The sequence below is a fragment of the Triticum dicoccoides genome, chromosome 1B (assembly GCF_002162155.2).
Source record: "Triticum dicoccoides isolate Atlit2015 ecotype Zavitan chromosome 1B, WEW_v2.0, whole genome shotgun sequence".
NCBI lineage: Eukaryota > Viridiplantae > Streptophyta > Magnoliopsida > Poales > Poaceae > Triticum > Triticum dicoccoides.
The window spans coordinates 274,773,772-274,785,975 of record NC_041381.1 but is presented as its reverse complement, the minus strand read 5'-3'; positions in this window follow the sequence as shown (position 1 = coordinate 274,785,975).

Below are 12,204 nucleotides of genomic sequence, written 5' to 3'. Positions count from 1 at the left end.
CTATTGGTCCATTTGTTTCGCTTGCGAATTTGTGAATCTCTTTCAACATTATTGACTCTTGCTAACATTTTGCATCAAATTTTTGTGCCACTATCCGCACCAAGCTCCACCATAAGCTTTTACTTGTGTAGGTGTGAGAACCGACAAGGATTGGTACCAATAGTGCTATTTCATTGTCCGCATTTGAGTGAACTTGATTCATCGTCAACATCGGTCAAGGTACATTGGTATAAGTTCTTCTCTTTCTTCCACTCATATTTGCTCGAGTCTTGTGATGGATAGGCAAGGCATTCCCTCTCCGGTCTACGACAACAACGACGGTGTGAACAACTACATCTCCAAAGCGTCCATCTTTGATCTTCAACGACAAATGCAAGGCGCACAATCAAGATTGAGAGAGCGCATCGAGAACATCTCCATCAACATTCGTCACTCCGAAGCAAGGAAAAGGGACTACATCGACAAGAAGCTTTCCGCACATAAAGAGGAGCAAGATGCAAGGATGGAGGAGATTAGAGCCTTGATCAAGTCTTCTTCCCCTTCGTCATCCTCAAGGCGGTGACATTCAAGACACAAGTCTTCGGAGCGTGGACACGATGCAAGTGCAAATCGTCCTCGTCCACATCTACATGGCGATCACCATCACGTTCGTGATCATCACCGCCATGAAGGGCAAGTCACCTCCAAGCAACATGTGCACGACGACGACGAACGACATCTCCTATGAGCTCAAGCACGACAATGACATCATCATCATGAAGATGCTACACAAGCGCAAATGCACAAGTCCCAACAAGCCATACTTCATGCCAAGTCCAAGCTTCAAGAGCACAAAAGAAGACCGCGAGACGACCACCGTCAAGACGGAGCTACGACTACTTCAACCACTTCGGCATCTTCGCCAAGTGTTCTCAAGGCATCTTCGAATTTGGACGTACGGCATATTCGCCTACTTCCCATGAGTTCGCCTACATCGACATCCTCAACAACAAGGCGACCACCTACAAGCGAGGGCGACACTTCCATCTTCGGAATCCCCCCAAGGAAGATGGCCGAGCATGGGAAAATCCCTTCGGTCATGGAGATGAGCTACGAGGTGCCACATCATATGGACCTCCTACACCAAGACGACGACAAGACGGTCGAGCAAGGGCCATTCCCTTCGACTACGGCGACGAGCATGAACCTCTTCAACAACATTAAGACGGCGCCCACATTGGACTCCTACTACGAGTCAAGCTACGCGACCGCGCATGGAGACATTTGCACCTACATCTCTCCAACACCCACATATGTCGAAATGCCCCATTTGTCATGTGAGGAGAGCCACCACCCCATGAGTGACAAGAGTGACTCCACCATACGTCACATTGAGAGCATTTCCTATGAGAGGTTGTGTGTGACCACCACTAGCCCCACACATGAGAGCATGCCACACATCCTATGTGAGGTTGAGCGCCATTTGAGTGACTTCACCAACCATATGAGTGAGATCATCCTTGAGGGAGTGAGTGAGCCACAACACTTAGAGAGTGAGGTAGTTGACATGGCATGTGAGGCCACTATGATTTCTAACGACTTAACCTCTACTCCTAGTGTGTTTTCTTCTTTGGTGCTAGGTCTCCTACATGACGACATGCCTACCCTCGACGAGTCCATCCCTCTAATGGGAAAACCGATGGCCATGGTGGATAATGATGCACCCCACATGGTTCCATCAAGATGAAGATGACAACGAGTGGATCTTCAGCACCCCACCTACAACACATGAGCGATGCTCCAAAGGTAATATAGGTGATGGTGCTTCTTTTGTCCCACTAGCGGACTCTCTTGACAATGATTGCTCCCATGATGTTGACCCACCTATTCCCATGCTTCATGCTAGTGAGACTTCTTCATGCCTTGACTTACCTATTTATGATGAATAGGATGATGAGCATGTTGAGTTGCCTAGTTGTGATGCTATGCTCCATAGGATATCATGTGAAAATTGTTTTGGTCACATCATCTTTGACAATCCATTGAACTTGTCATATGCTATGAGTGAGATCTCCCATATTGCATCATTACAATCTCAACATAGTAACTATGCATGCCCCATTAAAATCAATCCCATTTTCACTAATGGCATAGATGACGAGATGATGGTCATTGGCTTTTGTTTTCCATGTGATGATATTGCCATGCTTCCTTTACATGATTTGCGCAATTCATCTACTATGTCATGCCATGATCACATTGTTCCAAATATGCATTGTTTTGGATGTTGTCAATATTCTCCATGTGACGTTTCCACTAATGCTCATGAGGAGACCCCCATAGTTTCCTCATACATATTATGAGATTTTGATGCATCTCATACTTTGCATGATTCCCATAATTGCGTGCACCATATGCATTCCATGAATAACAATGCTCTAGATATTTCTCATGATGCATTACATCCTTTGAGTCTCCATTATGCCATGCATAACAACAAACCTATCATGATGGATGACATGTTTCTATATCACGCATCTCATTTATTTGAGCATTGGCTATTTTGTGCTAACCGACACATGCATGTGCGCATCATGATGGATGATGTGTACATATACCATGCACACACAATTTTCCCTTTGTCTTTGTTTTGTGTAGGTACTCATGTATACTCGTCAACCTCTCAATCCCAAGAGTTGACGAAACGAGCTCTTGAGAGCAACGATGACTTGGGATCCCGTGGACTATCTTTACCACCGTTCCCTTCACGCAAGGACTATGCGCATCTCTTCTACTTGGCTCTCACACGACTATGGGCTATCTACCACTTGTCACCTTATGCCCATTCTAGCGACTTCACTTTGCATGTTATGCTTGTTTCTATGCCTTTGCCATGCAATTGTGACCCTTGCTTGCATCTACCCATGATTCACCATTATGATACTTCTATGTGTATTTGCATGCTTGGTGGAGATCCTTGTTGCTTTTGCCATGTTTATCATGTGCATCATGCTATTGTTGATTCTTGTGTTGGGAGAGTCATGATGACCCATTGTTATTTACATATGGCTTCTCACCAATACATTCATGCTATTTTCCTCACATCTTGCTTTCATGCTTGTGCTATGTCATGTGAAGTATTCATGCCCACTATTTGCACCAATGACATGCTTGCCATGATTCCTTCTAGTATGTTGCATCTTAGCACTACTAGCTTGTTTGACTTGATCGCTATGATTGCTTGCTATGTTGCATCACCCATGTTCCTCTATTACTTGCTTTCTTGGGTTGATGACATATATGCTCATGCCTCTCACATGATATATCTTGATCATTGTCTCTTGTGTCCATTAGTTGCCTCTTTCATATCCACTTGTATTGAGTGCAACGATACTATGCTTATTGACCTTGGAGACTTTGACAATTTACTTGTGATGCATGCTTCTTTGATTGAGCCTATTGTATTTGGTTGTTCTCGCATCATATGCCTCCATACTATGAAATGCTCCCTTGTATTTTCTTATGATGAGCATGATGCATACACTTGTTGGGTATCTTACCACTCGAATGATAGGTTTTGCATTTTCGCTAACCTCATTTGTTTTTCCGAGTATTTATCATGTTCTTTCATTTTGGAGGATTCACAAGGCGGTGCCATTATGCGACATATTGGTTATGTGAAGGCATACATGATGTACAACTCCAACATCTTTGGGAACCTTCTTGAGGTGAACTCCTTCTTTTTGAGCCATCCTCAAATACGCATATTAGATGGGTCACTCTTTCATTGTTGTTTCCTTCTTGTTGTCTACATGATACATCTCGTGAACGGAGGAGCGACATTGGAGATTGGCTACATGGACCTTCACATTGAGGAGCGCTCGCACTTATTGGATGCATCTTCGAATCTCCACTCATGCCTCGACATCAAGCTTTGGTACACCAACACCTCCATATTTGTTGATTGTGCTCATACATGTCATGCTCAATGGACATATCATACTCACCACAAGTTTGCACCCCATGCATGGATTGACTCACATTATGCTTGTCTTGTTGCATCTATTTCCATGTCATCCATGATATATGAGCTTGTGCAATTCCTTAGCAAATTTGTTGTGATCTACCTTGATGGCATATTCATAAATCATGATCATTTTGTCCACCATCAATTGCATGATAACATACACATGTTGAGCATCCATTGCCATATTCATGCTATTGATAAACCGTCTCACTATGACATCATTTTGCACCGTGGTTGCATTGATCATATTTACAACACATTTGCGTGCACAATGATTGCATTTCCTCCCATGAATGCTTTGCATCTCATTCTAGATCATCTTGATAAGCTTCATGCGCTTTGTCACGACCAATCTTGCCGCACAGACTCATTCTTACATGACGGACACTTTGTGTGCGCTAACCATTGTATTTCTGAGGGTTGCTTGTGTTTGCTCCTTTTTCATGTCTATCACTCCGGCGACACCTTGGACTACTTGAATTGCGCCATGTCTTCAACTTCGTCCAACTACAAGTCCGTCTACGACAACCGTTTCCATGGTGATGAGGATCACGATCCGAGGTCGGATCTTTCCCAAGGGGGGGGGGGAGATGATGTGGAGCATCCCACATTCATCCCCATGTACACTCCGACTACTCTCCAAACCCCAAGAGGACATATGAAGAGACCTCGAAGATACACCATTGGACACAAGGTGAACTCGCTCCTCTCCTAACCTTCACTTTCCACATGTGAGACATGGCTACTACCTCAAACGTGTGTGCTATGCTTGTCCAGGAACCAAGAGGAAGGCCATGGAACAGCTACGAGCATTGGACAAGACAGCGAGGACACCAAGCGCGAGGAACAAGAGGAAGAGTTGCTGGGAAGCTACAGCGCTCGGACGTCCGATAGCCACCGGACGACCGACGATCTCCGGACGTCCGACGCCTAGAGACTCCACCAGCCAGATCGACCGCAGCCGAGGCAACCTACAGCTAGACTCCGGACGTCCGACACTCACCAGCGCCCGGACGACCGATGCCGACCGGACGTCCGACCCCTACGGTCCAGAGCCAAAACACTGGACGTCCGACATGCACCGGACGACCGGACCCTCGCGAGCCACCGGACGTCCGGTACCTGTCGGACGTCCGACGACTGTGCGTCCGCTCGTGTGTTGGGCCGACACCACTTACCCTTTCATTCACCTAGACTATATATACTCCTCCCCCTCCTCCTAGTTAAGGTTAGCATTGATTTAGCTCATTTGTGAGATAGAGCCTCGCTCATCCACCGGATCTCCTCCTCGTGAGAGACCGCGGCCTCTTCGGAGAAGATCCACTTGGATTCAAGACCCCTTCACGGGAAGATCCCCTCGTGGATTCAAGACCTCCTCACAGAGAAGAACGGCTACCTTTGTATCTTTCCTTTGTTGATTTTGAATCTTGTGCTACCTTATGTGTTCGGTGATCTAGCACTTGTGTGATTGATTCCTTGTCGGTTTAGTAATTCTCTCGTTTTCCCCGTGTTTCCCCTTTGTGCTTCCGCGTGTTCTTCGTGATTCCCCGTAGGATCCACTCCAAACGTGAAAGATCGTCACCATAGGGTTCCACCGTACATCAGAGGTGCTACTGCGAATTAGCAGAAGCGCGTGCATCGCAAAAGCGCTACTAATATGTCTGTAACAGTAGCACAACACACTAAAAGAGCGCTACTACTAAAAATGCCACATCGTTGCAGACAGACTAAACCTAGTAGTAGCACATGTACGGGAAGAAAGCTACTGCTAACAAAATAGTAGTTGCGCATTTTAGCTAAAATGCGCTGCAACTAAGAAAAGGAAAAGTAAAGAAAAAATGAAAGGAAAAATGAAAACTATAGCAGCAACATGTTTTAGGAAGAGCACTATAGCTAACATAGCTATAGAGCTTTTCCTTGAACGCGCTACTTCTACATTTAACTTGTCCCTACGCAGGCGTTACTCCTTCCCCCAATTCCCCAACACTCTTTGATCAAACTCCCCCTCTCCCTCGCCGCCCCTTGCTCCCTCGCCGCCTGTGCCCCACCGAAGCTGTTGCCATCCTCCGCACGCTGTCATCGCCCTCCGAGCGCCCTACCCCGACCTCGACTCTGCGCGCCCCCTCCCTCCACGTTCCATACCCCAATCTCGACGCCGTGCGCCCCCTCCCTCGGCCGCTCTGCCGCCTCCTGCTCCCTACCTCCACTGGCGCCCGAGGTGAGCACGCCTACACCTCCTCCTCCTCCTCTCCTATCTCTGCTCATCGCCTAGTTGTAGATGCTTAAGTAGCTATAGTTCATCTAATTAGTTAGGGTTCATCTAATTAGTTAGGGTTCATCAAATTAGCTAGTAGTTGTAGATGCTTAAGTAGTTAGGGCGGTAGGAGGTTAGGGCAGTAGATGTAGTTAAGTAGTTAGGGCAGTAGGGTTAGGGCACTTAAGTACTTGTAGATGCTAGTACTTGTGCACCAAATGTAGTTAACTAAATATAATTTTTAGGACAAATTTGTACGTGCTTAACTAGGGCAGTAGGGTTAGGGCAGTAGATGTGCTTAAGTACTTGTGCACACAATGTAGTTAACTAAATATAATTTTTAGGAAAAATATATATATGCTTAACTAGGGCAGTAGGGTTTAATTGCAAATGTTAGGAAAGTAAGGTTTAACTAGATGTTAATTAGGGTAGTAGGATTTAGTTTAGAGAAAAAATCAATATAAAAATATAAATTTCTATTAGTGCTGCAAGTCCAGCAGGTTCTTAATTTTTAGTGAATTTTTATTAGGAAAAAAATTTAGGACATAATTTGAGTTCTAGGGTTCATAATTTTTATTAGGACAGAAATTGAGTTCTAGGAGATGCAAATTTGAAGTGGTCATGTTATATGCAAATTCCTTAATAGTGTTTGCTCATGTTTATCTACTATTGTAGTTGCTCATGTACATGTTCTTAAGTGGTCCTATTATATGCAGCATTGAAGTGGTTCGATTGTGCTCAAGTGGGCTTTTGTTGTTTCTTGGGAATGAAGACGAGTGGCCTATGTTTTGCCGGAATGTTGATTCATTTCCGTTCCGGCAAATTTCAGGTGCTTGATTTGTCCACTTTTTTGCAAAGGTCATGCCGAAATTTTCAGTGAATTTCGGCTTGACTTGTGCTACAAACTAGGACATATCGAGTGCCCGGGTTGGTCGCACCGGGAAGGAATCAAGGTTCTTGCAAAACATAGGCCTTTTTATGTCATTATTCATTTTATTTAGGTCTAGAATTAATTGACAAGATTTAATCATAGGAAACATGGCTAGCAACGATGAAGGATAGGGTTCTGGTGATTCCAACATCTACGAGGCGGCTGACGCTTATATGAACCTTCTCGACGAGCAACAGTTGTTGCAGGGCCCACCTCTCACATCCGAGGCCGACACTGAGACCGGCACCGAGACTGGCATTGAGACCTAGACCGGCACCAAGACTGGCGAAGCCGGTATAGAACCGAAGCCGAAGAGGAGACGTTGACGCCCAAACCAGCTCCTCACTACTAGACTAGTGGCCACGGAGGTGGACGCTGGTAGTTTTGAGCCAAAATAGCCTATGGAAGCGGGCGCATGCTACGGCAATCAAATAGGCTGCATCGGACGGATAACCGCCACCATCAATGATGAGGAACTAAAGAAGATACCAAATATGAAGCACTCCCTCCTAACGAAGTTGCACCAGATATTCTTGTTCCTGGGCCGAGATGAAATCAAATATACTGATCCAGAGAAAGACCCAGCAATGAAGAAGATAAACAAATGTGCCATGAGCAAGTTTAGTGACGCATTGGCCGCCTGGAAAGTAAGGCTGAAACATTGGATCATCAATAAAAAGGAACCCTACTCCGAGATTGTAAAAGATAATCCAATAATTACGGAAGAGCAGTTTGAAATATTCAAGGCGGCTTGCATTGCCAACGCTGCCAAAGAAAAGTTGAAGTACATGAAGGGGCTTCAAGAGAGGAACATTGGGTGCCACCACCTCGGAAGCCGTGGTTACGCGGGGAAGAGGTTCATATGGGCCAAGGAGGACGCGGAACACGAAAGTCTTGGCATCCTAGACCCCTGAGCGGAATTCACTGTCCCACAGGAGCGTGACGTCCTCAGGGCCAGGTACTGTTGGGACCTAGTGAAGAAGGTTTTCGAGACGAACGCGGTCACGATGGAGTTCATGAGACTGCTGGTAATTTTAGCTTCTGATCAATTCGACTGCATGTTTGGTCATATTTGTAAACGATCCTTGTTCCTTTTTTAGAGTGAGCAGCACAGGATTGTAGCCGAAAGCGACTCGTCATCTGAGGTGTTCACGAAGCCCAAGTGGGGCACCCCATTCAACCGAGCCTTGAACATATTGAAAAGGCTCTCGGTGGACACTCGGTCGTCATATGGACGTGTGCATGGCGTCGGAGACGGCACCACGTGGAAGAAGTACTACCGTGAGACCACTGAGGAGAGAAAGGAAAGACGGAGATTAAATGAAGAAAACATCGACAAGAAGGTTGAGATTGCGGTTGAGAAGAAATCAGGTCAGACAATCGCAGCAGCGGTAGCTGCCGCAAAACAGGAGTTTGCAGCTTTGCATGGTGTCTTGGTTCCGGTTGTCATCGGTTGGAGCAGGAAACATCCGAATAAAGAGGCAGTGGAGTTTCCCCTTTCCGAGTTCTTGGGGAGCAGCTCGACTAGCGTTGCACCAGCACCTGCTCCCACACCAGCTCCTGCACTGGCTCCCGCACTGGCTCCCACACCAGCTCCTGCACCGGCTCCCACACCTGGTCATAGCAGCCTGTCCTCCGTCTCGGACGTCATCGGAGATGCTACGTCTTTGGCTGAGCTCGACACCCTCATGGTACTTGTCACACCGGCCCTCTTCAATAAATGTAAAATCTCCCGTTTCCGTTGCCTTTCGGATGTCTCACGTCGCAGACATCTCTTTGCAGGCTGACGCCCCGTCCACCATAATGTACGACATCAACGGCCAGAAGGTGGACGTGGGGAAGGCGACGATAGTGAAGCCGATGGAACAATTGTTCCACAGCCGACCGATCCACCCTAACATCTTCAAGGTTTCTGTGGCCAGTGTCAAACTGGGCCACGAGAATTTGGCTCCTCCGGTTCTAGGGGGATATGACGTGAGACCCCACGACGGCTTGGCGATTGCAAGACATTCGTCCTGTTGTGGCCAAAGAGTCTGCTTTGTGTGGCGGCGGTTGGGAGCACACCCACGACCACGCAGGCTCAACAAGGTATAAACATTAACACCCCACCTACCCAATTAGCGTCACCTGTCTTGCCGGGTGATAGCGAACAGGGTGAGAAAGAGGCTCCATTAGTTGTTGATGACGTCGCCGCCATCGAAGAAGCAATGCATGATATCGATGCCATCGATGAGGTTGAGGATGACGATGATGCTCTATAGTATCTCAATACTAGCGCCTATGACGATGGAGGATTGATGCCTCAGTAGTATGAGTACTCAGGGTTTGAGCGTCATGATCGGTGCCTGAATTGCCGGAGGATGAACGTATTATAGACAACCTTCCAGCAACCAAGAAGCATAGGAAGAGATCGAGGAAAGACAACAAGCTGCTTTTATGATCCGCCACCTCAGCAGCCTAGTGTTCAACACCGTATAGCTATCCCCGGTGCCGCAAAATGCCATATCCCCGGTCATCTGATCCTACCTAAGGCATTGGTAGATGCCATACACGGCGATATAAGGAGACTTCATGACGATGTGCTACGGAGAGAGAAAAGCCTAATCGCCTCGGAAAATCCAGGATACCCACTCTACATGGCTAACGTGCCGTGGCATAGGTCGTACCTCGACACATTCCCCGTGGAAGTTCTTCCTTTGATTCAATTACATCTTTGACATGTTTCACTTGAAAAAGCTGGATTTTACGGCTGTCCACCTTTTTGCCTTGTACATGAACTACATCATCGGGATTGAGTAGATACCTTATATCTGTGTCATTGACCCGTACTTAATGCACGAGGGCTTTTTGGCAGTCTGCCAGAGCACCGTGAATACTCGAGGGACTGCATCGCCGATTTCATGGTCGCCAATAAGGACAAGGAGACGATTCTTGTGCCTTATCATCCCATGTAAGTCATCCACGTGGATATTATTCCTTCGATTTCAATCATTCATTTGCATGATGGAGGCTAATTTGAGGTGTACTTATTTTGCGCAGCGGCGGGCGTGCTGTCCTCATCATCCTTTACCCCCGATTCTCCCATGCTCTTTACTTGGACTCGTCAAAGAACATGAACAAAAAGGATTACACCCATATCAAGTCTATTCTCGATAGTGCTATCTTTATCTACAGCGAACGGGGTGGAGAGATCAAGACCAAGAAGACAAAGAATCGCAGGCCTGCCTTCGTCCATAAGACCGACTTCTGCTGCATCCAGCAACTGAGTGGTACTCTTAATGATGGATTCTATGTCCTCCACAACATGTTGGAGTATAGACGGGATCAACAGAACCTTCGCATGTCACCTACATCTGGCGATGCCCATATTCTGCAATGGGCAAAGAACATAGGAGATATCCCGGATCATCGACTTCGAGCTGAGTTCTATCACATCCAACATGAACTTGCCCAAATCATCATGAAGCAGGTCGTCGAAAAAATAGGGATGTTCTATGAAGAAGGGCAAATGTCGCGGGAAGACGTCCGAACACGCGTATCGGCTCAGCGTCTCGACCTGAAGCCTTTCACTAAGCTCGAGGACTATCTCCCTGAGTTGGATGGATGGCACGACATGTTGGAGTGATTGACGATATATGACAATGTATCCGTTTAGCCCATACTTTCTCTATGACGTAACTTTGAGTTATGCACGACGAAACTTTATTTGTGATGTAATTAAACCATCCTCCTCGACTAGCGAAGATCACTCTAGTTAGGGCATTTTGGGTACGATGAACTTTGTCATTTATGCTTATGATATGTTGCTTCTACTTTTGCCAACTCTGTCTCTTTCTGTTGCTCAACTATATATGTTGCATATCATCGACTCATGTGACGATGCAGGTGGATAGATCATCAATGGCGAAGAAGTACTATGCTAGGAGTACACGATGAGTGGCCGGAGTGTCAGGCCCAGGTGTACCAGTTTCCGAGCAACAACCACTAGTTAGTTTAGGTTCACGCTAGTGCGAGAGAGGGATACAAATCGACACCTTAAGAAGTACTACATTATGTATGATGAGACATGTCATGTAACTTGTATAGATATATCATGATTATGATGTGACAACATGATTTGTGTTACATGATATGATGAGACTATTATGTGTATGATATGATGAGCATATTGCATATTTATGATATGATTAGAATACTGTATAAAACCTGTACAAAAACATCGCAAATACACAGCAAAAAAAGATATGAGAAAATATAGTGGTAGCGCTCTTTAGCGCTGGACGGGAAAACCCTACTACTAAATCACATGAATTGGCAGCGCTGGTTTGGAAAGTGCTGCTGCTAAGTAGGTACAGCAGTAATGTGTGTTAAACAGCACCACTGCTAAACATTAGCTGTAGCACCATATCAGTAGCGGGCTGCCCCGCGCTACTGATAGCCCTTAGACCCGCACTACTGCTAGGCTTTTCCCTACTAGTGAGAAGTAGCCTGGGAGTCTCCTGCTGTCGGATGACCGACCCTGACCAGATGACCGATGCCAGAAGATCCCACCAGCCGGACAAGGCTGAGCCAGCAAACTCTATAGCAGCCGGACGTCGGACGTTCGTCCGACGACCGACACCTCCCAGCACCCGGACGACCGAGCCCCATCGGATGACCAGCACCACCACACCCGAGCCAAAACATCAGAAGTATGGAGATCTCTGGACGACCGACGGATAGGATGACCGACCCCGACCAAACATCCGACAAACCCTAACCAGAGCCTAAATGTTTGACTTCCGACCAGTCCCGGACGTCCGGTCCCTCGTGATCCATCGGACGACCGATGACGGTCGGTCGTCCGACGCCTGTGTGTTGACAGCGTGTTGGGCCGAAGCCCATGTACCCCTTCGTCCACTTAGACTATAAATAGGCATCCTCCTCCCTCTTTCTAGGGTAAGTAATGGTTTAGCTCATTTGTTAGATGGAGCTTTCTCATCCATCCGGATCTACTCCACCGAGTGAGACCGA